The sequence below is a fragment of the Protopterus annectens genome, chromosome 15.part0 (assembly GCF_019279795.1).
Source record: "Protopterus annectens isolate FY-2018-M chromosome 15.part0, PAN1.0, whole genome shotgun sequence".
Classification (NCBI taxonomy): Eukaryota; Metazoa; Chordata; order Ceratodontiformes; family Protopteridae; genus Protopterus; species Protopterus annectens.
In genome coordinates this window covers 338,297,807-338,325,585 of record NC_056749.1, presented here as the reverse complement: position 1 = coordinate 338,325,585, position 27,779 = coordinate 338,297,807, and positions in this window count along the sequence as shown.

Genomic DNA, 27,779 nt, shown 5'->3' with positions numbered 1-27,779 from the left:
ATAAAGCCTGAGGTGAAGCTGTGATTGAACAGGGCACACAGGTGAGGTGCCACTTCACTCTGTAGTTCATGTAGAACACAGCCAGGGATATTGTCAAGTCCCATAGAAGCTGTATTCTTGGCCTTGGACAGTGCTGTTTAACCTGTGCAGCAGTAATACTGGGTGCCTGGCAAACTACTGGTATTGTGATTGGTCCTTTGATGGGCGAGAGAGGGATAAAGTTGGCACTGAGTCTGTTGGCCAGTATATTGGCAATATCTGTTGGCTCGGTATAGGAGGTGCCATTGTGCAATAGCTCTGAACAAATCTGGGTATTGCCATGGAGATTCTTTACATAAGTATAAAAGGCCTTGTGGTCATCTTTACTATCTGCTGCAATTCTGTCTTCATAGCTAGCTTTAGAGGATTTGATGAGGGATCTCAACTTTTTGTTGAGGCTGATAAGGGAGTTTTTCAAGTCTTGAGACTTCACCTTATTCCACATCAGTTTCCTAGTTCTGTTGTAGAGTTTGTTTATGGCTGGGACCACCAGATTGGCTTCCTTTTTTTGGAGGAGAGAATCGTGGTTCTATTGGGTATGGCGAGATCCATGCATTTGTGTATGACTAATAACCCTATGATTCACTTAACTAGTTTTCCCAGAAGAAATTGCTACACTGATATACAATACTGCATGGTCGCATTTGTTGCAGTCATTTGCCTGCGAATTCAACCACCTGCAGATGCAGCATATATGTAGTTCATTGTTTTGAGGTTATGATTAATGTGCTGTTATCTAAAGTTATTCTTTACTGAAATATTTGAATGAGCTGTCAACCTTGATAATGCCTTTGATAGTCCTTCAAAGTGTTATACCAATAACAGTGGTATCACCTAAAAAAAGTTTACATATTGGTGGATTACTGTCTAGTTTAGATATGACCCATCATTTATCTTTCTTTCTACCTTGACAAAAAAGGTATAATGTTAAAATACAGAATAAAATTTCATCAGCTTATATTTTGCAGTAAAAAAAACAGTATTTGAAATAAGAATGCTGAAAAGTACAGTAGTCCAACAGTCTGAATCGTAAATGCTGTGCTACCTGTACAGTAGTAATTATCCACATATCTCGAACTACCACTGCCCATTCCATCACAAATGTAACCCTCTCAGAAATGGCCAGGCCCCATTATGTGCTTGCATAGATGGCCAGACACTTCTGCCACTTGATTGCCAGAAATCCTGTTTCATGCTGTGCGAGTGTGGAGAACTGCACAATCATCTCCATCAGTGGTGATCACTTTTAATCTTACGCCCAGTTGATACTATACTTACAAGGACAAACCAAAAGGGGAATGACACAGCCTAGGAGATTTCCTTCCAACTTGCAGATGCAGGGTGGTGTTTATATGTCAGATTATATTGGAAATACTTAATGCAAACTTGTCTTGGATCTGAATAAGCCATTTATTTACAAGTCAAAAAAGCACTAATCTGGCTGTTTTCTTCTCTGTTATTAGTGTTTATTGCTTTTGTTCCAAGTTTATTTTTTAATCTTTTATCCATGTTTACTACCTATGAAAATTAGTAATATTCAGCTATTTTTTAATAAAGTAAAATGTTTACCTGGAAGGAACAATTGTGTGCCTCACTTTGCCATCTTGTAGTGATGGCATTACTTTTTTAGAGATGTTGCAATGGATCTGCTTATATTACTAACATAGCCTAAAACACTGACTAACTACTAGTGAAATGACATAAACATAAGCTATAGGTGCATTTTACCATGCCATGGTGTTGTGAAGGGGTCATCCCAAACAGTAAGGACAGAAAGGAGCATATACAGCAGATTATTCAAATCAGCTATTCTTTGGATATGCAGCAGCTCTTCAGAGGCAGAATTACAGGCAGTAGAAATTGAGTATTGAAATGTTTAAGGAGAGTGAATCCATAGAGTCTTTCAAAATGTTATACAACAGATGAAGAATGGGTGAAGGGGAATGCAGAGATGAGAGGCAGGTAGACTCTTATCATCAATTATGGCATGTTTCTTGACTATGTAAACATTACATGTTTGCTTTTGCAAAAAAATGGTCACAGTAAAGTATTTTGATTTGCTTTACAGAAATGCACTGTAGCCCTAGCAACAGAGTAATGATTTTAACTTTATTAACACAGCAAGATTAATCATTTTTATATACAGACATCCCCTACACAAAGCAATTATTGCTAGATTCTTGACTGCGTCCTTCATACATGTATGTGTCAAAAAATAAAAATTGCAACAATAATGATGACCCGAGTAACATATTTAAAATTTGTTTTACTAAAGCTCACAGTAGTCATAGCAAATTATTCCAACTTAATGCACATATACCCACACATGTACACTAGTCCTGCAAAGTCAGATTAAAGAATATTTAAAATTTCTAAAAGAATAAGTTGCTCTCATCCTCAGTCACCATCACATTGTTGGTTATAGACACTTTGTTGACTATATACACCCCTTATTGTTACAAAGAAATAAAATTATATGTATTTTATTTCTATCATTGAATGAACTTCATGAAATTGTAAAATGGTTGCTAGCATTATGCCACAGTACTTGGCCATGTATAGCACAGTTTAAATAGAAAGTATTTATGATGAAACCAGGAAAACTATTAACCACTTGATAGCAAATGCTAAGTCAATATAAACAATATCTGCAAAAGTAAAAGTCATCAGAGTATTTCTACATTAAAGAGAACTATTACAAATGCAGATGCTGCTGTTGGCAAACAGATTTGCATTTCAGTGTTTCATCTACAAATGCAGTTGAATACATGCCTTATAAGAATAAATGGCCTATATTGCACTAAAAAATGTGTGCTGATGATATTGCCATAAGATTTCTGAAACTAGAAGAGCTATGCAAAACAAAATGACTGGCAAAAAATTACCACAGGTTCATAGATCATTACTAGTCATGCAATCCAGGAGACCATTAAGGAGCCTATCCCAAATTTCCATTTGCCCAAATTTAAATGACTTGGTAAAGGTCACTCACTAGGTAAATGAAGGTGGAAACTCTGCACCCTTATTGCAAGAAGCAGCTCATCAACAAGTCAGAACATTAGTCCTCTGTTTTAACTGCAAGCCATCTGCTCTAACTGCAAGACACACTAACATTTTTATATAAATGCAAAAATCCTTTTCAACTTGATTCTGTAGAGCAGATTGTAAAAACAATGACAACCATTTTGTAAACAAAAGATTCTCACATTGAAAAGAGACCTAGTATGAGAAAGAATAAACTTCTGTTCTCTTCAAACTCATAGCTGATGAGAATGCATCTGGCGCCCCATGAAACTACAGGAGATATGCTAGGATTTGTAATCAAGTAGCATATAGTGAAGTACTATTTAGCAACTATGTGAAAGGTTCAGGAATTCAAAAGATGTGTAATACATTTACTAATAGCCTTGGACATCCCTTTAGAAACAAGTGTCCCATTATCTGGAGAAGCCCAGGACTACTGGCTGTTAAGTAACTTTTTCAATCACACAGAAGTTAAATTAAGGCTGAGTGAGTCGATCCTTGTACTACAGATTGCAGCTCTTTAACATAGCCTTATTCAACTGTACTAAGTACTAGAAAAATTGTTGTAGCCCAAACACACTGCATTTCATATCTGTATGCCTGCAACAAACAAGCTAAAGTAAACACATATTCAAGGTTATACTTTAATATCATACATTTCCTGCTGCCCAGTTTATTCACAGATAAATAATAAACACACCATCAGCATTCAACAAAATAATGAACCCAAGGATCATACCCAAATAACATGGCACATCTGACAATGCTCTTGTTTAACACACTCAGTTTTCTTCCATTGTACCATAGCTACTCTAGTTCATAGGTAGTTACTAGACCTGCAGTAAAGGGGACCTTTGAGGAGGCTAGCCCAAATTTCGCTTTACCCCAAAATGCTGCCTGCTTAAGGAACTTCAATAGGATCACACCATAGGCAAATGAGGGCAGATGAAACCAAACTCTGTACCACAAAAACACAGCTCACAACTTAAACCTTCTGTACCAGCCACTAGACTAAAATGAAAAGGGAGGGGTAGGATTCAAACTCCACAAATTTGACACATGAAACAACAGCATTAATTCACTATGCTAATTAATAAGTTAGAAATAGAATAGTGGAATGCAAAAATGAAGTATTTATACAGATGCACAGATATGACCATTAGTTACAGCTTGTTCAGTGTCACACAGTAAGCAAATAGGTGAATGGATCTGAACCTGTAAGTCTGACTAAAGGAAACAGTGAAACAAAGAATGTAAAGATTTGTATTGTTCATGAGAAGGATTTTTTTAGATCCAGTATTGTAAGAAAAATTGAAATGCAAATCTTTAAGTACATTCTGCTGAAATACTGCAACATATTTGTTCATGGGATGGAGAAAAAGAAGGACTTTTAAATTGTTTCATTTGTTACATTTTTATCAAAATACAACAATGAATTCAACCTCCTACAAAAAGAAATAACATCATGAACAAATGTCTTCAGTCACAGAATAAATGGGTACAAAACTTTTTCCCTTGTTCAGCACTCTCAATTCTGCCAAGGACAATGTTTCAAATGCAAAGTGCAATGCTTTACACTCTTTGCAAGTTAACTCCAATATTGTGATCAATAGTGCTGATAAAAGTGGGGCAGTTGTGGTCTGGGATTGGTCCCTTTATCTACAAGAAGCTTATAATCAGCTATTGGATATTCAGTTCTAACAGAAGATGGTTTGGACCCCACTTTATAGTTTAAAAAAGATACTGATGCATTTTTATCATTGGCTTTGGAAGAAGGCATTATTTCAAAAAATACAGTATATCATCTTTCAGTTCAGGATCCTTCATCCTAATATTTTTATATATTGCCCAAGGAACATAAAAGTTCAATATATGCCCCAGGGAGGCCTACAGTTTCAGGCCGGGGTTCCTTGATTGAGCCACTTTCTGTGTTTTTGAATAAATATTTAAAACCAATAAAAAGAGAAAAGCAGCACAGAAGCAGGCCCAGGTGTCCACAGTAAAAAAAAAAAAAAAAAAAAAAACACAAAATCCTCCACGGAAAGCACTGGAGAAACTGAGAACGTTTCTCCAGTGCTTTTCTTGGTGGATTTTGTGGTTTTAAATATTTAAAACCTTTGTTGGTAGGGGTCAGATCCTGGATTCAGGATACTACTGCATTCTTGAATATATTGCAGGATGCACAATTGAAAACTCAATGGTATATGTGTATATTGGATGTTAAAGCATTATACACAAATATTCTACATTAGGCTGGTCTATTGGCAATAGCATTTTGGTTGGAAAAGATTCTCTACATAGCCCTGGGTTTAAAACTTTTCTAGTTTGTTTAGTAGAACATGTGTTAACTAAGAATGTGTTTAACTTCAGTGGTGATTAATTTTTGTAATTAAAAGGCACAGCTATGGGAGTGTCCTTTGCACCTGTTTATGCAGATCTGTTTATGGGGTATTTGGAAGAACAATTGATATATGATGCTATCCATAATATTTAGAAGAAATAGACATATTGCACCATGATCTTGCTGACTTTTGGATGATATGGAAATGCATTTTTTTAATTACAACTATGAATTTAAAGTGCATAACGACAAAGGTGTTGTTTCTTCAGCATGCAGTGCTGAGGCAGCAGGGGAACAACATTAATGGAATGTTGAGGGACTTGATATACTCCCTCGGTAAGAAATTGGGAGTTATAAAAGGAATTAAGTTAGATAACGCTTATTTAAATAAGTGTCTTGAGCTTAAAATCGTACCAGTAGGACTAAGGTTTTTTAAAGCACCAATGGAGATTATGATCAATGAACAAGTACACCAGGAAGTTGACACACTGTTTAATAATTTTGGTTATGAATATATGAAATTAATTACAAAACATAATGATGAATGGTTATGTCATCTGCTTGATGAAGTTAAAAAAATGAATGTTGCTATTGTTAATCTATTATTTTTTTTCAGTGGGAAAAATTGTATAATAAACAGTTTGACATTGCTGAAAGTAAGTCAGAGAAAATTTATAAAAAGAAGTGCAAAAAACTGCAAAGGGACTTAGAACAATATAAACATCATAATGTCTATCCGTGGAAAGAAAGGAGTAGGGGGAAATGTAACCAACAGGAACACTACTATAAGGCAAAAGATAACAGGTACCGCGTAAAAATGGTTGAGAGAGACAGTAGTAGGAAATATTATGAATCAAATTTTCAGAAGGGCATGACATATCAGTATTATCCACAGTGTAGGAAGGATTGGAACACAGACCAGGGGGGATCGGAACCAGATAAATGAAAAATTGGTGGAACAGAAGGGACAGTGGAAACAGCTCCTGTATGGGGAAGTGATACATCGGTTATTAAGGTCACTGATTGAGTAGTTTTTAGTTTTAGATAATTTTAACATCTATAATTGCACCAATTTATTATTGGAAAATGAACATTTTAGGTTGCTATCTAAGGGTATGAAATATATACCTAGGATGCACTTCAGTGTTGTGTATAATTTAATATAATTTAAATTATTTGTAAGAAAAGTAATTTGACTATATTTTTCCATGAGAAGATACTCCACCAAAGGAACGAGATACTCAAAAAGAAGAGCACATTTATTCCCCCCACTCACCCTAGTGTAGCTACATATGAGAAAGTGGTAAGTAAAGAGTTGTACAAATTGCAAAATCATTATAAGGGCAAAAAAATTAGGAATAATTTAACAGTGGAGGAAGTTGAGATACTGCAGCAACTCAAAACTGATTATAACATTAGGATAATGAAGGGCGTAGGTATGGTTATATATGACTCTTTAGAGTATGCAAACAAAACGTAAGAAATTTTACGCCGGCTAGAATAACTACGAAGCAGTATCTATTAATGAGATACATATTGCCTAAAGGCGTATAGATATGTATCTGGAAGAATTTCATTTAGAGAACAGAATTACCACTGATATATACAACTTCTTCAAAGATGATTCCCCTATAATAGCCACTATAGTGGGTATTCCTAAGATTCACAAAAACATTTTGAATCCACCCTTCTGAACCATAGTTTCAGGTGGCCGTTCTAAGACCTTCCCTATAGGAGTAGCCATAAATAGGTGGCTCAAACATGTATACAGTAAAGCACCACACATAATCAAATATTCCTGGGACTTTGAGTAGATTAACACCTAATTTATGGAAAAGGGAACTCACATTTATTACTATTGATGGGATTGATCTTTTTCATGTATACCCAAGCAAGAAGGTATGGAAGGATTTTGTAACAACATAAGAAAATATGCCAGCATGGAATGGAATAGAATTAGTCTTATATTAGAATGTATGTCTATAGTGTTGGAACATAATTACATCTATTACGAAGGTGAACATTACAGACAATCTAGGGGGTAGCAATGGGGGCATCTTGCACCCCCATCTTTGCCAACCTTGTCATGTTAGATTGGGAAGAAACTTATGTATTCAAAAGTGAGTTTTTAGTAGTGTTTGATACTACTCTAGTTTTTTGAATGACATTTTCATTTTGTGGGATGATTCCTTAGATAAGCTTCAGCAGTTTATGGGATACTTGAATAACACCATCACATTTTTAAAATTCACCTATAACTTCAACACTGTAGGTATAGCCTATCTGGACACTTTCATTACTAATACACTCACAGGATTTAAGTGCCGGATTCATAAAAAGGATACTTTCAGCAATGCATATTTAGAGTACACTAGTAACCATCCGAGAAACCAAGTGAAGAACATACTAAAAGGGCAGTGTATTCGAGCTGCCAGAATGACTTCACAATATGATGATCTGGTACATGAAATTAATTTTATAGGGGTCTATTTAGTGGATACCCTAAAGCATTAGTTGATGATGTTACCAGTTGTGTTATTAGGGAATGGCGTAACAAGTATAAACCTATTTTAGGCACAGGTACAGTACAGATGAATTCCCCTGTTTTAGATAATGGGGAGGTACAATTTAATCGTGCTTGTATATTAGAATACAGCCCTTACGTAACTCAAGTTAAGCTATTATTGATAATTAACAATAGAAATAAAATACTTGCTGAGCAAAGCAATGAAGGTAACCAGCAGTTCAAAAATTCACTCCCAATAAATGTCCGTAGTGAATAAAATCCAAACGCTTCCAGTACAAATAATCCAAAGAGTGTTGAGATAAAAAATAGGTTTTATTAATAAATAGGTTAGCTTCATCAGACCTCTATTTACATATAAAAACTGCATTTTAAATACAAAAAAGGGCGCCAAAATCCATAGGAATTCCTTAAAGGAACAGTATATCAGAAGTACACTAGAGACATATAAATTCAACTCATACATGATGGGAACAATTAAAATGCAGCATCATTTAACACTTTAATAAGATGCTTAAGTGAAATATTCAATAATAAAATTTAAAAACAGAGATAAAAACAAATGAGCTTTAATAAATATAAATATGTATATATTTTATTTCTATTGTTATTTTTGTTTTGGCTCCTTTCTTGCTGAGCATTAACTCCGCTGGGGTTGAATTTTTGTTTTATTATTGATAATTGGAATATATTAATGGCTGATGAGGGTGTTTCATAAGCTCTAGGTAAAGCACCAGTCTTTGTTTTTAAAACTGGATGGAATATGAAAAGTAGTTTGGAAAGCAGTGGGGATAATTCAAGGTTGAATCATAATAAAGGACATAGAAAGTGTGGGGCTTGTGGACAATGTCATGCCATTTTAGCAGAAGAGAAGCTCATTCTGGACAACATAAATATCACAAGAGTGATATTTAAATCCAAGAATTGCAACACCAAACCTGTTATATATCTAGCTAAATGTACAGTTTGGCCTGGATATTATGTGGGAAAAACAGATAGATGTCTCAAAAAAAGAATCTATGGCCATCTGTATAATATTTTGAAAAAGGATAGAAGTAACACTTTATACAGGCATATTGAGAGATGGGGGGTAGTCATAATTTTAAATTTGGTATACTTGAACAAGTTAGGACAAACCCAAGAGGAGGTAACATCAAGGGTATACTGGGAGATAAGGAAGTAAAGTGGCAATTGTTACTTGATACAACTAGTCCACCTGGCTTAAACGATAAGGGTATGAAATGGTTGCTCAAAATGAAATGCATGTTGGTGATCTAGTATTATTTATTATATTTTATTACATTTTCATTGCATTTTTTTATCCAAGTATTATTTTTATTGTGTTTATTACAGTTTTGGATGGCATCACATTATGCATATAATGCTTATGAATTTATCCTATATGAGGTTGTATTTATAGAATGTTTTTATTGTACAGCATTATATTTATTCTACAGCTATTTAGTACATAGTATATAGGAAGTGTACAGCTTTAAGTACGGGATGAGTTAGTTGATTAGCCCATTGGCACCAAATAAGAATGGTATTTAAATCAGTAATTGGATGTGCTATGTATTCTGATGAAGTCCAGACTTTGAGTGGATGAAAGAGCTTAATCCATAGCATGTTATGATAGTAGTATATTAGTAGTATTTTTATGTGGTTGCACACATTTTTTTAAGTTTAATTAAAGTTTTATGAACATATTGGTCGCCTGACACTGGTTATTTGGAAGAATCCTGTGCCAGCCAACTGTTTTTCTTCTTTTTTCTTTGTTTGGATGATATGGGAATCTGATATTACCTATCTGCAAGAATGTGTACCATATTCAAATGATAACAATTGGTTACAATTCAGTTTAAATTATAATTTGAGTCAGATCTCCCTTTTGGATGTTAAGGTGGCTAAACAAGTTGATGGCACATTGTCTACCTCTTTGTTCCGGAAAGAGTCTCATTTTAACTCACTTTTACATGCTATGAGTTGTCATTCACCCCATATAATTAAGAACATCCCTAAGTCTCAATTTTTAAGAGTTAAGAGGATTATGTTCCTCAGCTGAGGAGTTGGGTAAACATAATGTGGAAATGAAAGCAAGAATTTGCACTAGAGATTATAAATTGGATGATATCCATCATGGACATAACTTCGCTAGTTCCATGGATAGGTCCTGCTTACTACATTATGAAGTAAAAAAGCAGAATCACAGCCGGCCTTAGGCATAGGCAAACTGGGCGACCGCCTAGGGCGCCATTTACGGACTGGAGTTCTGTTTTGACGACCCTTAACCGGGAAAAGCCGAAAAGACAACAACATTTTTTTTTTTTAATTTCACCGCCGCCCATAGAGGCTAGCAATTGCGCCCTCCCTGGCCTCGAAAGGGCGCAGTTTACGAACTGGAGTTCTGCTGTGATGACCCCTAACCGTGAAAAGCCGAAAAACAACAACAACATTTATTTTTTTAAATTTCACCGCCGCCCAAGCCTGTTCACACGTTTCTACAGACAGAAACTGACAAACCAGGAAAGAGCCTAAAAGATATGATCTTCCTGCAGAGTTTTATACAAAACTATTAAAATAATGTGATACCGCTGTTGTATAACAAAAAAAAAAAAAAAAAAATACCTGCCTGCAAGATAAGAAAGGTGAAAAGGATCCCCTTCTTGACCTCTGGTTATTCATTCTGAAATTCCTGAACCCAGAAAAGACTCACAACTATGGCAAACACAGAGGCATTTTTCACCATTAAATCAAGTTTAAGGAATGTCAGTGGCTGTTATTAAAGAGGACTGGAGCAAACCCTGCCAAAAGTGATAGCAGCTAAGCAGTTTATTTTTTATTTTAACACCTTTATTACATCTTGATATTTTATCAATGACGTAGGTAAACATATATTAACAGAAAATAAAAACATGTTTGAAGACAGCCACATCAGTTGACATGAACAAATATAATAAAATATCTTTTGAAAACAAAACATCAAGAACATTTAGTAAGTCTGTGCTTCTTTTTCTTTGCTTCAGTCATTTTTATCAACCCACAACATTGCTCTTACCATCTGCTCCCTGCCCTCTTGGCCAAAGTGTCTTGCTGTGCTTCCCAGAATGAGGCTGCCTTGACTGTGGGGTTGGGGGTCTGCATAGGGAGACTTTTCACTATGCTGGCCAGCAAAAAAGCTGCCATAGTTCTCAAGTGCAGCATTACCTTCAGCACTTCAATTTTTTTTGCACCTTAGCAGCTATGCCCCACAGCATGAAACTCTGCCACACTTTTACAAACAGAAGTTTATTTATTTATTGATAGACTGATTGATTGCTTGATTGACTGACATTTGGTAACTGGGAAAGTCCAACTGTGTAAAAAACCCTTTTTCAGCAGAGGCCCAGGGAGAAGAGCTCCAATAGTGATTAAAAAAAAACATGTAACATCAAATTATACACATAAAATGTTAAATTATATAGCATTGGACAGATGCAAGAAGTACAACAGAAGGTATGGAGAGAAAAGATAAGCATTACAAGAGATCCTTTTTTTTTTAACAAAATATATATAGCAGATTGGATAACAGGCATTAGAAGAACGCAAAAAAAAAAATTGATGGTTCTGGAGAGGAAAAGGTTAATTGTTAGGAAAATTAGTGCAAGTAAAGTTGTTAGAGAGATTGTGAGATGGTCTGTTTAGAAATTAAGAGATAGTGGAAAAGGGATGTAGGAAGACACCGAAAAATATGGGGTGTGAAAGGAGAAATAAGTTAGTAGGAGGTTGGGAGGGTAGGGAGAGAGAGAGGAGAGCAGAGAGACAAAGAAAAAGGAAGGTGGAGATTAGGTGTTGGTTGTAGGGCAAAGGCAGATCCATGAGTTAAATAGGTAATTTTTTAGTATAAGCTTAAACTTTTTGGTTATTATCTATACTGGTAATATTGTTTGGAAAGTTGTTCCATAGCTTTTTTGTTGAGTTTGCATACATCTGTAAGTAGTCTATCTGCAGAACAGAGATTTCTGATGGGAACATGGATATGCAAAAAAGATGTTAAGGCAGGACAGCTGTCAGGTTTGTATATTAGCTTTTTGTGCAATTGTAATTTGTAGGTAGTCAAGATAGTGGGGAAATTCTAGTCAGTTTAGCTTTTTAAGGGTGTTTCCATGCATAAATTGCCCCAGCTACAGTGCAAAAGCTGCTTGGTATTGCCATCCATACAGCTTGATTCTGTGCATTAGGTGAAACCTACCTGGCCTCCATTAAGAGTCACGGTGATGAGTCCCTCCCGGCAGAATGAGTAAGCTGCTGTCATCCATTCATTCCAACCTGCCACAGCTAGCACCTTCACCTCCTAGATCACTAAGCGATCCTTGCCTACTTTTGTTTTAGTCAGGGCTTTATCCTTTTGATCTCAAACGTTAGCTACAACTTCCCTTCAGGCATTTGTCAAGACTTACAAAAAGTCATTTACACCAAATAAAGTTGATCGTTATGTGGATGGTATTCTTCCACTGGTAAACCATGCCAAATAAGAATGTCTCATCTCTGGCAAGCATATATGAGTGTGTGATTAAATAGGGCACCAACAGGAAAACTGTGAAAGAAATCATTAGCGTGGAGCTACTGCACATGAAGCACATGAGATAGTGATTTTCTTGAATCAGGTATATATATATATATATATATATATATATATATATATATATATATATATATATCATCCCCGTTGGGAAAAACCCAGTTCTCATGAACTACTACATCGATGGTAGTCCACTGAACACAGAAGGCATTATAAGAGATCTGGGAACACAGGTTGACAGCAACCTCTCTTTTGACCACCACACTGCCACTGTGGTCAGAAAGTCCTTCTACATTGCACATCTCATTACTAAGGGTTTTACATCCAGGAAGAAAGAGGTCATTGTCTCCCTCTACTCTACCCTCATTAGGCCAATCATCTAGTACAATGCCCCATTTGGCATGTACCTCACTAGACACCTGCAACAACTGGAAAGGCTGCAAAAGTACTACACAAAGGGAATCCTAGGCCTTAAACACTTGTCCTATATGGACAGACTCAAAAAACTCCAACTATTCTCTGTCTCATATCGTCTACTTAGAGGTGGTCTCTGCTTGACTTAGAAAGCCATGTCTGACCCAGCTCTGTTAGAAATGGTACATTTAAAGAAATCTCAATTCCTCCACACCACACACTCCAGAGACCTCAACCTCATTACCACAATCAACAGAACGTGCTGCAGGAACAGGTTCATAACCCAGGGACTGCCCATGCTATGGAATAGACTTCCCATACATGTCAACCACAACACCTCACTGGCCCTCTTCATTATTTATGTATTTGTTCATTCATCTGATGTGTACACAGTCATATAAATGGCTGTAAGTAATGGTTACATCTGTGAGTGTTTGTATGTGTGTGTGTGTGTGTGTGTGTGTGTGTAAATACTTTATTCCTGCATCCACAGTAGTTATGGTGTAAAGGCCTTAAGAAATCTATTGTAATAAACAGTAACATATGAGCCATATTCTTTGGGTATGATCCATGCTTTTATTATTTTATTGAAAGTTCACAGAGTTTTCATTATTTAGCAGTGAATAAATTGGACATCATGAAGTCTAAGAGTAATAATATTCTAACTATGAATACTTTAGTTTTTTGTATGCATGTAAGTGTGAATGCACTGTGTTTAGGTTACAACAGTTTGTCTGGCAGCTACTGCAGGTGAGTTAGGGTATGAGCTGTTAAAGAGCTGCTTCTTTTAGTATATGGTTTGATTCCCTCAGCCTTTGTTTGTCTTCCATGTGACTCTGCACAATCATTTCACTGAACAGCACACCTGGACTGCTACAGAAAGGGTGCACTTTTGTCCAGTGGGTTGTCCCAGTGTGTCAGCAAATGCTGTACAGATTTGTCTTTTGATTTATTGCACTATTCACAAAGCTGCTAATTACTGCTTCACTGTATGCTACTTCATAACAAATCCCAGCAGGTTACTTGTTGTTTATTAGGTCGCCAGATCCAGTTTCAATACTAGGGAGTTTTAAGAGAAAAGGACTTTACTGTTGTTCAAGCTAAGTCTGTTTTCAACAATTTTGTTTGTTTAGTAAATGGCTGTGAATGCTTTTGCTATAAAATTTGAAATACGGTTTAAAATTAAAATCCAAATCTCTGATCAGTGCAAAACAAGCACAGTTTGCTGCTCTTGAATTTGTATTATGAGATTTTTTCTCTTTTTCATGAGACAAAAATGTCTTTGTGCTATTCTCTTACTTTATTGTATTATCTACCAACTTGATTTCTTACTGAAACATACTAATACTTCATCATGCCTTTGATATAGGGCAGCACTGATACTACTGTCAGTATACCTTGTGTCTAGATAGACGTCCTTATCCAGCTGTGGATATGCCAGGCATGTGGCCTGACTCAAGATATCCTTTAAAGCTTTCATAGCTTTTTCTTGTTCTTTCCCTCATACCCAGGGTTCCGAGTTTTTCAGGAGCTTCGTAAGAGGATATGCTACTTTTACATTGTCCTGAATAAACTGTCTTGAGTAATTACATATACCTAGAAGGCTTCTTAGTCTCATCTGTTTTTTTTTTGGAGGGTAGATTCATTGGCTAGCCTATATATTGTTGTTTTGAATGCATAAACCATCTGGCCCAATTTCATACTCTAGATACTTGCCCTTGTTTCAGTACCACAATCCTTTTGTGGGGGGACAGTTTGGTCCCAGCATTATTTTGCTGGTTTAACACATAGGTCACTTTAGCAATAGGATCGCTTTTGATTAGTTCATCCTCTTAAATCAGATTCCCTCTACTTTCTCTATCAGGCATGGTCATGTGCAGGAAGACACTGAAATCTGCAGCTGAGTTCAGTCTTCCAAATGACACCTACTCCAAAGGTACTGTTTAAGACCAAAGGAGAAAGCCAATTTGTAGGAGTCTTGGGGATGGACCTTGAGGGTCCAGAATCCATTTGAGATATCCATTGTAGTAAAGTGTTTTGCATTCTCAACCCTAGTCAAGCATTGATCCATAAGCTTCTATTTTCTGAAGACATGAATTTTATAGTAAAGGATGTGTGAAGGAGCAACAGACAAAGCAGGTTTATTGAAGGGAATTTCCATCTTCACTTGCAGTTTAAACTACATTACAAGGTATTCTTTCTTCTATGCATTTAAATAATTAAAGAAAATGACTGGACTGGCTTTCTTGGGGAGTGACCAACCTGTGGGCATGGCTCGTAGGCGTGTTTCGTGAATATGACATGGGTGGGGCTTAAAGGGCGCCAGAGCACTACTTCGCCTAGGGCACCATATCAGCTAAGGCCGGCCCTGAGCAGAATGCTCCAATATGCATGATTACCAGCTTTAGATGTACCTCTGCAGCTTTCTGTAATTTAATTGACAAACATTGAGGTATACTTTTGTCAGTTAATAAGTTAGCAAAGTTGTTACCTACACATTGTGCATTTTCTTATAGATGGGGGAAAACTATTGGTAATTATTTCAACCATTTTTAAAACGTTTTTTATTCTGAGTCATTTGTACAGTGCTTTGTTGAAGGGACACAGTCGGTGGGCAGTTATCCTTTTGGACATTGCTCAGCTTGTAAGTTTTTGTGAAACTAAAACAGTTTTCATCTCCTAATACATTTCATGTTTTTGATATTTGATTACTTCTCTGTCTGGAGGAGTTAAATATTTAGTTGAATGTAGTTGCTCTGCTTTATATATAGGACAAACCTCCAGACAATTTAAAATTTGCATCTTTGAAAACGTTAGTGATTTAGGAATTGTTGTACATCCAGTGCTTTATTTAAGCATACCCCTAAGCATCCTGCTGCTTCATTCACATGTACTACTATTGATTGTATTAGTATCAAAGAGCTGAATAAGTTGGGGTGCCATGAACCACTAAATAAAGAACGTAGTTGGATTATTAGATTAGGTGCTTTTTTTCTCCTGGACTTAATGATGTACTGTGACTGGTTCTCTTTAATTTTAGGGTTGGGGGGTTAGCATATGTATGTGTTTCAATGTGCTGCAATTTACTTATATACTACGTTTGGCACTTAAGAAGGCTTTTTGGTCGAAACCAGTTTGTCTTGCCTCAGTAAACTACTGGCCAGCCAGTGTCCAGTTGCCCAGCTTGAGTTTCCTGGGATAAAACCAGTCAACCTACCAAACACAAACTAAGGATTGGTACACTCAAAGTAGGTTTACTGACAGGATGCAGCTTGGAAGTGGATTATATATTTGTAAGGAGAAGATTGGACATCTTCTGTATCCAAGAGACAAATGGAAGGACAATGCAGCAAAGCTACTTGATTTGGGATCCAGAGTTTACTACTTAGGAGAAGGACATGTGAGAAATAGTATTGGAATTGTAGTGAAGGACAGGCTTCAGAAGTCAGCGAAGAATGTTGTCAAAATTAATGACAGTTTCATGACAATCAGACTCCAGTGTATTGATAGGGCAATATTCATAATCTCAGTCTATGCCCTACATCAGGGTTATGATAGTGAGGAAAAGAGTGTATTCAGACAGCTGTTTCAGGATCTACTAGGTAAAGCAGGACACCATGAATTGGTGTTGATAATGGATGACCTAAATCCACATATTGGGACAATCATAACAGGATATGAGACTGACTGAGTCCACATAGGTGGGGCAGCGGGAATAAAGAAGGGGAGGCCATTCAAGAATCTGTGTAGAAAATGGCTTGATGGTGGCTAACATATGGTTCAGCAAGAAAGACGGTCATCAGATCACATGCAAGAGAGGCCAACATGCAACTCAGCTAGAATTCCTCCTACAAAGGAATGGGCAGTGGCATAGAATCAGTGATTGCAAAGTCATCCCCAGTGAAATTCAGTCCATTACCTAAACCACCAATTGCTACAACCAACAGCACGCAGTGGTCAGAGAAGGCTATAAGGTCAACAGAGACCAGAATGAAGACCTGGAAGTTCACTGGAGAGAAATCACAACAGTCAAATAATTACTCTGGGCTCTAGCACCTCAAGAAGATGAAATAGATGGAGTTGAAGAAAACTGGAAGAGCCTCAAAACAATATGCATGAGGCCTACAGAACAGATATGCAGCTGAGCCAGGTATGGAAGGGACAGTACATAAGGAAAGCTGGTGGTGGTATGCAGAACTCCAGGGAGTCATAAAACAGGAGGAGTGCAGAAAAAAAATGGGAGATAGAAAAGATGGACCAGGCTAGAAAGGAATAGTGGTTGACTAAGAAAGAGCCTGTGAGAGGAGTTGCAGTAGCAAAGAACAAGGCATCAGAGGGATTCTACCAGCTTCTGGAAAGTAAATCAGTAAGTAGCATGAAGATGCTCTATCAGGTTGCAAGACAAAGAAAGAAAGATAAAGAAGGCACCCTTCATAAGGGATGCCTCTAACAACCAGCTCACCAGTTCACAGGACTTCAAATGCAGATGGAAGCAGTATTTCCAGCAGCTTCTGAATGAAGAAAATCCCACAGAAGCTGTGTTGCCTCTGACACAGCCTATGATGACAGCAGAGTAAGAGTTCATCATAGAAGAATTAAGGAAAATGAAGTCAGAGAAAGCAGCAGGCTGAGGTGAGGTCACAGCAGATACAATAAATATTTTGTTTGAGATAGGGGAGAAATGTCTCCTAAGGGTATTCACAGCAGTGTGGAGAGAAAGGCATATCCCAAATGACTGGAGAATAAGCATACTAGTGTCTGTGTACAAGAGCAACAGGGGACATCCACAACTTTGAACAGTACAGCAGTATCAAACTCCTGTCACACTTCATGAAGCTTCTGGAGAGGGTGACTGATAAAGAAGGGTAGTAGAAAGTAAGATGGAAGATGATCAGTTTGGATTCAGATCAGGATGCAACACAATTGACCTGATATTTTTCTGAGAGACAGATAATTGAGAAGAAACTAGAGATTACAAAAACTTCCATCTGAGGCATTGCTAGACTTAGTGAAAGCATATGATAAGGTCCCAAGAAAGCTGATTTGGGCAGTCTTGCAGTGGTCATAGTCCCAAAAACATGGATAGAATTAGTCCAGGCTATGTACAAGGATCCAATGACTCAAGTGCAAACAGTGTTCAGTCCCACAGATGGGATTCCTGTGTGACTGGGTGTGTATCAGGATTCAACTCTGAGCCCATTGCTGTTCATACTAGTGATGGACTACATTAGCAAACAGGTCAGAAGGCAAAGATCAACAACACTGCTGTATACAGACAATGAAGCATTACTGGCAGACTCTGAGCAAGAACTTCAGCCAAGGGTAGGGGAATGTAATGCAACAATGAAGTCATGTGGGATGTAATGGATAACAGACAAGACAGTTGTAATGGCAGCAAATGGAAATCAGATGAAGCTGAGATTTCAGATAGAAGGGAAAATAGTGGAACAGGTTACCAACTTCAAATATCTAGGAGTGGTGGTTAAGGAGAAGGGAAGTTTGAATGAGGAGGTCAAAGCTTGAATCAGAGGGGCTACAGACAGCTGGCAGAGAGTGGCAGGGCTAGTGTATGACAAAAGAATGCCACAGAAGCTGAAAAGTAAGGCTTACAAAGTAATAGTGTGACCAGTACTACTGTATGATGCAGAAACTTAGGCAGTAAAGGCAGAGCAGCTGAGGAAACTAAAGGTGATGGGGATGAAGGCCTAAGAAGGGTGGTAGGAGGTACACTGTGAGGCAGAGGAAGAATAATGACATAAGTGCAGAAGCCAAAGCAGCTCTAATTGCAGAAAGGTTCAAAGAGAACACATTACATTGGTCTGCGCACTTGTGCACAGAGCAAGAAGGAAAGAGGAAATAAGGGTATCCAGCAAAGCTGTGGATGGATTGTGAGAGAGACGACCTGTGACAGGTGCAAGTGTCGAAGAAGGTAGGAGGGTGTCATTGCATAGAGATAGATGGTGACAGTTGGCACAACACACTGCATGTAAAAAATGGGAAAAGAAGGGGGTTAATGATGACAATCTCTGGTCTGATATCATGTCAAGGAGGAGGCAGGTGTATATTTGGTGTAGTGCTGACCCTTAACAGTGCAACTCATTTCCTTTCAGGGCCTGCACCATTGTCTGGTAAAGCATGCTTATACATGTTGTACTTAGAATCATTTTAATTTATTGGAATATGTGGATGATACTACTCAGATTGTTTCTTTTTTCCTGCGGTAGGCTCTTTACCAAAGAAAGAAAAAAATAAAACAGAAGCTGGTTATTGTAATACAGTATCAACATTCAAAATGGTTCTGAGCCAGCATGTCAGATATTATGTTTTCAGAGAAACTGCCTAAACTGCCTTGGAATATTATATAATCTTACTGACTTTTAAGCATTCAGCAATATTCCCACCTGAACAGTATGTGCTATGAAGGACATTTCTGCTAGAATGTCATTGAAAATATGAGTCAAAATTTAAAAGCTAAGAAGATAAGGAAAATGTTTCAGAGAATCTGCTGGAAATGTGTTTATAAAACATCCAGACATTAAACCACAAAGTAGCTTATTCACATTATGCTGAGATTCTCAAACATTTTGTATATGCATGGATGTTACTCAGCAAACAAATTCTTGCTGTTAGGAGAATGTACCTATAAATAAATAAGACATAAGTGGAAGTGAGTGAAAGCTTCTTTAGAAATGTGAGTCCCATGTGATACATTGCTACAAAACTAGTAAAACAGATCACCAATCCTTTTCTGCACATATTTATGTTTCTGCTTCACTATCATAAAAAATATCCCCAGCATTTGTACGCTTAGGAAGAATGTATTAATCTGTCATAAACGATAAAGTTCTACCGTTCTATAAATGACCTTAAATTCAAACTACATGAAGCAGAAACTCAACATTTTGTTTCTCCCTATTGTGTTGTCCCACATTTTCTCCATGTTATAAAATTCTTAATGCCATCCTGAATTACATTTCCTCTAATTAGATGTCTGTTTCCTGATGATACAGCATCCCTTGGCTTTGCCCAAAAGCTTTGTTATGTGGGATGTCACTGCACACATTGCTTTCTGCCTGGTTAACTCTGTTATTGCTCATTCATTAGTATTGTTTGTCCCCCTTTGTTGAAGATGTGCTGTGCTGATGACAAACCAGAACAGATTTGACATGGAAAATAAATTCTTGCTACTGAGCAGATTATGGCTCATTTCTTCAGGCAATGTGTCCTCTTAAAGATATTACTATAACAATATGAAAAGAATGCATGGTAGTTATATAAAAAATCCACCACCCCCACACCCCACTAACACACAAACGTATATGTTTTGCTTCAAATGACAAGTTATCTGACATGAAACAGAACGGTCAGAAGAAAAAATAAAGCAACCTAACATGAAAATAATACTATTTGAAGCTAGACTTGCCTAAGGATATTATACAATTTTCATTGGCACTTTACATTTTAACTGTATAAAATAAATCTACAAGAAGGAAGATAATCCAGAGTGTGTAGTCTATAGCTAAGAAGGAGCTGCATTTAGATACATTAGCAATTACAAATGCATGTCTATTTAGTTAAAACACAATCTTGCTTGCAGAACATATTTGAGTCTAAACTTAAGTAGTGTGCTTGATATGTGTATGTAATGTATAAAGACATTCAATATTCATGTGTTTATAAATCCCTGCCCAGCAATACCTTTTACCCAGTACATCAGTACAAGTACACAGTATTCACCCTTAAGTAGTTTTCCAGTACAGGCCTTTTCACTGATTTCCATTCCAGTAATAGTTTTTATTGGAACCTGCCTACATACGTTTATATCACATGACTAGGTTGTTGCTGGCGCTGGTGTACAACTGTAACCTTAAGTGTCATGCCAGTAAGGGTTAATAAAGCTAAAGTTTAAAATGGGATTCTTACTTTCATTCTTTTGAGAGCAGTTAATATCAAAATAGGTCTCTGACACACTTACATTATCATTTCCTTATAATGTGGATTTGTATGTAAAAAGACCAAAAAGTATTTACTGCACAATTGCCATATGATTGAACAAATGATGCAGAGGATTTCTAGAGTTACCATTCTCCTATGAGAGATGCTGGAGCAATTGATGATCCCGATTTCTGTATTTTGACTCCACCAGGAGAACTGGCATTCTGAATCTGGACAGGTAAGCAAAAATATTGCCGAATTACAAATAATTCCAAAAGGGACTACTAGAAATCCTATACAAGTAGAAGTAATAATGATAATAATAATAATAAATGGGAAGCTGTTACACTGAAGATGATTACTGTAGGTGTGGACCAGCAATGTTCTAACAGGTTTTATGGAAGATATGCATGGTTCCTGCATTTGAAGGTACAACTCTAGCTTGGTAGAGAAAGTTGATCTTTTCTATCCAGATCTGGCTAACGTACATGAGAATGATCTGCGCGTTATCTTCTGCATGATTACCACATTGTCCAGTAAAGCTGCCCCAGACATTTCCAAACCCTGACGAGGATTTAGCCTCATTGAAGTGGTGGTGTAACAGAGACTTGTCCCTGCTGCTGTTTCTCTCCACAGTTTTAATATTATCCTGGAAGATGACAGTTTGTCTACAGGAGCAGAAACAGTAGAGACTAAGCAGAATGCTAAAAACGCAGCAAGGGAAATTTACATGATCTGGTATTAGGCAACTACAATCAAGTAACTTTTTTTTTTTTTAAATACAATTCACTTTATTGATGAAAAACACATAATGAACAACTATAAAGCATTCTGAGGGAAATGTGTGCAATCAAACCAGTTAAACCATCATTGTTTCTCATTGACCAAGTCACTTACTAGAGTAAAATTCCATGACTAGACTGCTATAATCCCTCACAATCCACACAAATAAAATAAGCATAGCTAACATTCAACGAGTTGAACCATATATGCTTTGAGCCAACACATTGTAACACTATAAACCCATTGTCCTCAAAACACAGACAAAACATAGACACTGTTCTGCATCCCTAATGCCATGTCTCAAAGCCATGTATCATTTTATATGAGATGTCTTTATTAAGTGTGTCAAACTGGTAGAAACAAAAGACTGGGAAGGCATTAGCCTCTATGATGCAATAGCAGATAATATGATGCAGGTTCTTATAATCTGAGCAGAAGTTTCATTGGAAGGCATTCTAGACATTATTCTGAAATAAACACATGCATCTTGGCTATGAAAGGGACTGAATTTTATAAAACTGGACAGTGGCAACAGATAATGTAACACTCCTTGATATGTCACATTTTCTCAGCATTTGTAAAACTGGTTAGCACAGTATAATTTTCAACTCACATTTGCATAAATGGTGCAGAAATCAGGCTTGTAGTTCATGGGAGTGGAATCCATTTAGGAGGCATCAGGTACATAGTACCTGTCTACAAATCTTTTTGAGGTGAACGCTATTGTGAGGTGTCCAATTTAAGTGTTTTACCAGCAAGGCTTTTAGCTGGCACAGGTTAGGGCTACTCAGAAGCAGTAGGAACATCGTTGCATGTCCTGGAAGAGTAGCGGTTAGTACTGTAAACTCGTATAGTGACAAAACGTAATAAAATTAGCTGTGAATGAGAGAAGTGCAAAGAGATTATCAGCATAAAACAGAGGGGAAAAAGACTACAGACCAAAGAAAAATAACCGATAGTAACTACCAATGTGCTTAGTCTAGCAAACTCTGTCTGTTCTTGTTTTGATGGAAGAGAAGTGCAGTGCTATACAGAAATATCATGCACTTTATGGGAAGACAGAAAAACGATACCCCTCGTACTAGCTGTAATAGGCTCTACGTAATAACAGCAAGCTTGATGGTACAAATGCAAAGGGAAGAGGATCCTAGATTTGGAAATGGACAAATATGGGAAAAAGTGATCAGCTGTGCTGATAAGCATCTTAGCTGCAGAGCCTAAGTCTTAAGTGATAATTTAATATATATATATATTTTTTTTAATTTAACATTCTGGCATTTAGTAGGGCACAATTTGAGAAGAAGACAATCATTTTTATAGCTGTGAGAAAGCAAAGTGAGATACATCTCACTTACTGAAGCCATAAAACCCTATATTAAATAGATATTCAAGACAACTACTGTTATGTTGCACTGAGGATCAACATAAAAGCATTGACGAAATAGAAGAAAATTGAGAATGGATATGCAGATAAGCCCAGCTATAGCAGAACGAATTAAGAAATGCACTCAAAATGCAGACTTAAAGCAATGAGAATTAACTCACAGTGTTTGCATGTTGGCATTAGAATGAAGAAAAATTAAGACTGCTAAATTGCTATTCCTCCCCAGTGAAGACAAAAAAAGGCTTCTATAATATCTGTGACAAAAGGACTGATCTGAGACATTTTAAAGAAAAAGAACTCCAAAAATCATCAAGTTCAAGGCTTCTGATAATCTTAACCCCAGACTTCTTAATAATCCATGCAAAGAACTTCCAGTGCCACATACTGAAATGTAGAAGGGACGATATGGTTGTTGATTTCGAGAGTAGGAGTTGGATAAACTATTAAACATCATGGATTTAATGGTAATGGGGATATTCTGTAACCTCTGGAAGCCACTGAAACACTGGATTCAAGTTCACATGAATTCACAGAGGAGGATTCATGTCAGACCAATTTAAATATGTTTATTGACATAATAGCTTTGATAATAGTCCATTGAGGCTGGATCAGAGGACATTTTGTAGGCCAGGTATAGGTTGCCTCTTGGCAGCCTGTAGGAGACCAAATATAAAGGACAAGAGGCAATCTGCCTAACACATGTTTTCCACACCATGTATTAATTTTGTGAGGAATCTCTGAGGATGCTCCAGTTGTTGCATATGCATGGTTAGAGACATACTTAAGGGCGTATTGTACTCAATGATTGGTCTTATCATGTCAGAGTACAACAGAATGATGACATGTTTGAATCTAGATGCTATACCCTTGAATATAAGTGGCGCAGCATAGAATGATTTCCTTACTACAGTAAATACATGACAGTCAAATTTCATATCCCTGACTACAGAGTGTATTCTTAGAGAGTGTATTGTCAATGTAATAGTTTGCTGAAGCGGTCATCTTTCTGAAGGATACCGTGATGCACTTTTGGGCACTGCGTTTTAGAACATGACTCTGCCACCATTTATCAGTGTGTATCAGACCTTCTAGGAGGATATTTTTGACTCAGAGAGAAATAAATGACTGCACACAATTTTTAATCATCTGCAAACTTGGTCAGGCAATGGCTCATGATGTCAGTCTAGGCCTCAGAGAAACAGATGCCAAACAAGAGCAGCCTCAACAATGAGCCTTGAGCAACCCACCGAATAAGTGGCTTTTTGTGGGGAAAGTCTCCCTATTCTAACTTATTTTGGTCATGTCTGTTAACCAGCTGGCTGTCCAGCAGAAAATGTAGGGGGTTATACCTAGTTTAGTGAGCTTTTTTTACAATGACTGAGTGTGGAATTGTGTCATATGGCTTGGCTAGGTTGGAATAAGCAGTATGCACTATTTTGCCTTTATCCATTGCTTTGCTGACCTTCCTGAAGAAGTCCATAAGGTTGCCTAAACAAGATTTGCTCTCAGCAAAGTCAAACTGTTTTGCATCCAGTGTCTGTAGGTTACCTAAATCATAATCATAATAATGGATAATCATGATTATTCTTTCTATGGATTTGCATATCAGGCTAATCAGACTTATGAGTCAATAATTCTCTAGGCCTGTGGATGTCCAGCTCTTGTGTAGCTGGATAACCATTGCAGTCCTCCATTCATTTGGCGTGAAGACTGTGGTTACTTATTATTTCTAGTGGTTCACATAGTTCATGTTTCATGCTATTAAAGGCACATCCAGGTATATTATCAGAACTCAAATGCTGCAGAGTTCCTGGCCTTGCAGAGTGCCTTGAGCACCTGCTCTCTAGTGATAGTTGGGGGAGATAAGGATGTAGGTATTTCCTAAGGTGCTCACTCTGGTGAGAAGTAGGGAGTAAAAATGGGAACTAAATTTGTCAGCTAGGAGGTTTGCTATATCTTCAGACTCTGTATATGTGGCAGCATTTTCAATTCATTTGGTAAATTGCTGTGTATTGCCTTTCAGGTTGTTTACATAGCCGAATAAAGCTTTGTGATTGCCCTTGAGTTGGGAGGTAAAATTTCATCAAATCTGATCTTAATGGACTGTAGTAACTACCTGACTAACATTTTTAATTGCTAGGTTAATAAAGGATTTTTTTTTTACCTGGATGAGCATTGCATCTCCTAATTTTTGCCATGACTTTCTTCCTTTTGTTGTACAACTTGTGGATGTTGGGATTAAACTATGACAGATTTTTTTTGAGGTGATCCTGAGTTTAATTCGAGTAGATACAGCTGTATCCATGCAGCTGTTAATATGATTATGCATGGTTTCCCTGAGCAATTCTGCATAAGCAGCAGTGTTCCCATGGTTTGTGGGACTTTAAAATTTTGCCATGTGTCACTTAGTTGTAGGACGTTTGCCCAATAATAATTCTTAAAAGTTACAGTATAGCTAGTGTCGTTGGTTTTACCTTTACTTCAAGCGAGAGGGCTTTATGGTCTGACTTGACCAGCGATGACATTACACTAGTGATGGATCAACATTCCTCCATGTTTATGAAAGACCAGGTCAAGGATGTTTTTGCCCCTAGTGGGCATACAGACTAACTGGTCCAGGATGTGTGCATTTACAAAGTCAAGGAATATTTGGGCCTACATGTTAGGGATTGTGTGTTATTCCCAGTTTATATTGGGGTAGCTAAAGTAGCCCATGAGTATGGTGCTACATTGAATGAAGAATATCTCTAGTACATTTAAGTATGTATTATAATTTTTCTGTGCCATAGTGGGGGACCTATAGCTTGCAAAGATAAGACATTGGGCTTTATCTGAGGCAATTTGGATGTGGAGAAGCTCAAGTGCATCATACTGAAAATGTGTGCTTATAATGTAAATAGACACCTTGATCTTTTGTCCTTTTCTGCACAGTAATTGGTCTACATTTGTGGATGGCATCGCAGCTCTGCACTGCTGGGATGACCATATCCTACAAGGCTGACAAGTATTGTACCTCCTTTAATGACACCATACTCTAAGTCAAATGTTAAAGCAACTATTTTCTGTTCATATTTTGGTATTATCCTTGGAGAAGGTAGAATGCTGCTCAGTGCTAGACCCATACCAGCACACAGTCCAAGAGCTCAGTCTTGTCTCTCTTCATATAATCCAAGAAGGGGCATCTCAGGTTATTTATAAAAAATGGACCATGTCTGAGTTATAGTGGAACTTGTTCAATGACCTATATGCATGCATGATTTGATAGATCCTGGCCCTCAACAGATAGCTGATTGCGACTTTCTCCTTACTTAAACTGGTGGTGGGTCATCTGTGTGTCTCATAAGGGAGACATGGGCCATATGATGGTGTGTCTTATGCGCACAGAAGCTGAAACACCATGGGATGTGGCCATATGCATCTTGTTGGGTGTTGATTTTTGTGGAATGCTCTTGAGGTCGCTATGGTTACGTTTTGTTTTTGCAATGTATGATAGATCTTTGTGGTTTAGGGAGATTACATTTAAGAGCCTCAGCATACCTGGATCTATGTGTCTGGTTCATACTACGTAAGGTAGGTATAGTGTGTGTGTGTGTGTGTTACTGGCGACCTGTTTGTTATTATAAGTGCTTGCATGTGAGAACATTGACTCCAGCAACATTATGTAACTACATCTCTCACACAATGTATCAGTCTGTTTATGAATTAAATGGCTATCCGTAAACAGTGAGACAGTTTCTACATTCCCTCAGGATGTCCACATCTACCAGGTTGGCTGCAGAGATATCAGTGAAGTACATGTCTTATTCCTTATTCCATGTTTTACCAGGGGATTGTACAAGAGTTTAGAGCTGGCTAGTTTGATTTTTTAAGATTATAGACTACAAGCAGGACTCTCTAAGTCCAAACTTAATTGGGGAGGATGCTACTTAGTGCTCTAACTAGTTTCTTTTTGCACAATTAAGTACTGTGGAAATTTCAGGGGTAGTTGTTTGTACTGGAAAATTTCAATTTTGTGCACGTGTGTGTGTGTGTATATATATATATATATATATATATATATATATATATATATATATATATATAGCATTGCTGCTGTATGATGAGCAGCATAACACAAACACACCAAATTAATAGAGGCAGCGTAATCTGACTTAAAGCAAATAACCCTGGGGCCGTTCAAGAAGTTGCACTTAAAGCCTTCCTTCAGGACTATCCAACAAACTAGTAACACACACACTCGCTTAAAATGACTACAATGCAGAGAAATTAATAACAAAGTCAGTGAAATGCATGGCAATTTACAGTGATAAAGGGCAGACAAATACGATAACTAATTCAAAAATACAGCTTAATAAAATGCAAAACATCAAATTAAATTACTTATCTGTGCTAGAATTGCACTTGATACAAGCCAAGTACTGCTGAGCTCTGTGTAAATAAGTCAAGAAATGTGCTGAATTAAGAAATAACTGAGAAAACTGACTAAACAGCACAAATACCCTTTGACCAATCAAGCAGTCTCACTTAAAAACTTCCCTGTGTAATCCCCAGCTCAGACAGATCAGGCCACCTTCTCTCCCACTTGCAGAGCAATGCTTCTTAATGTGAAACCATACTACCTGTAAGTCCAAAGTGAATTCAAAGAGAACAACCAAATGAGCTAGAAACATGCACTTTTAAAATGAATATGCAATACAGTAAAACTAGGGAGATCATTGAAAAGCATGGCACTTTACAGTAATGAAGGCCAGAAAAACACAGTAAAGAATTTGAAAAA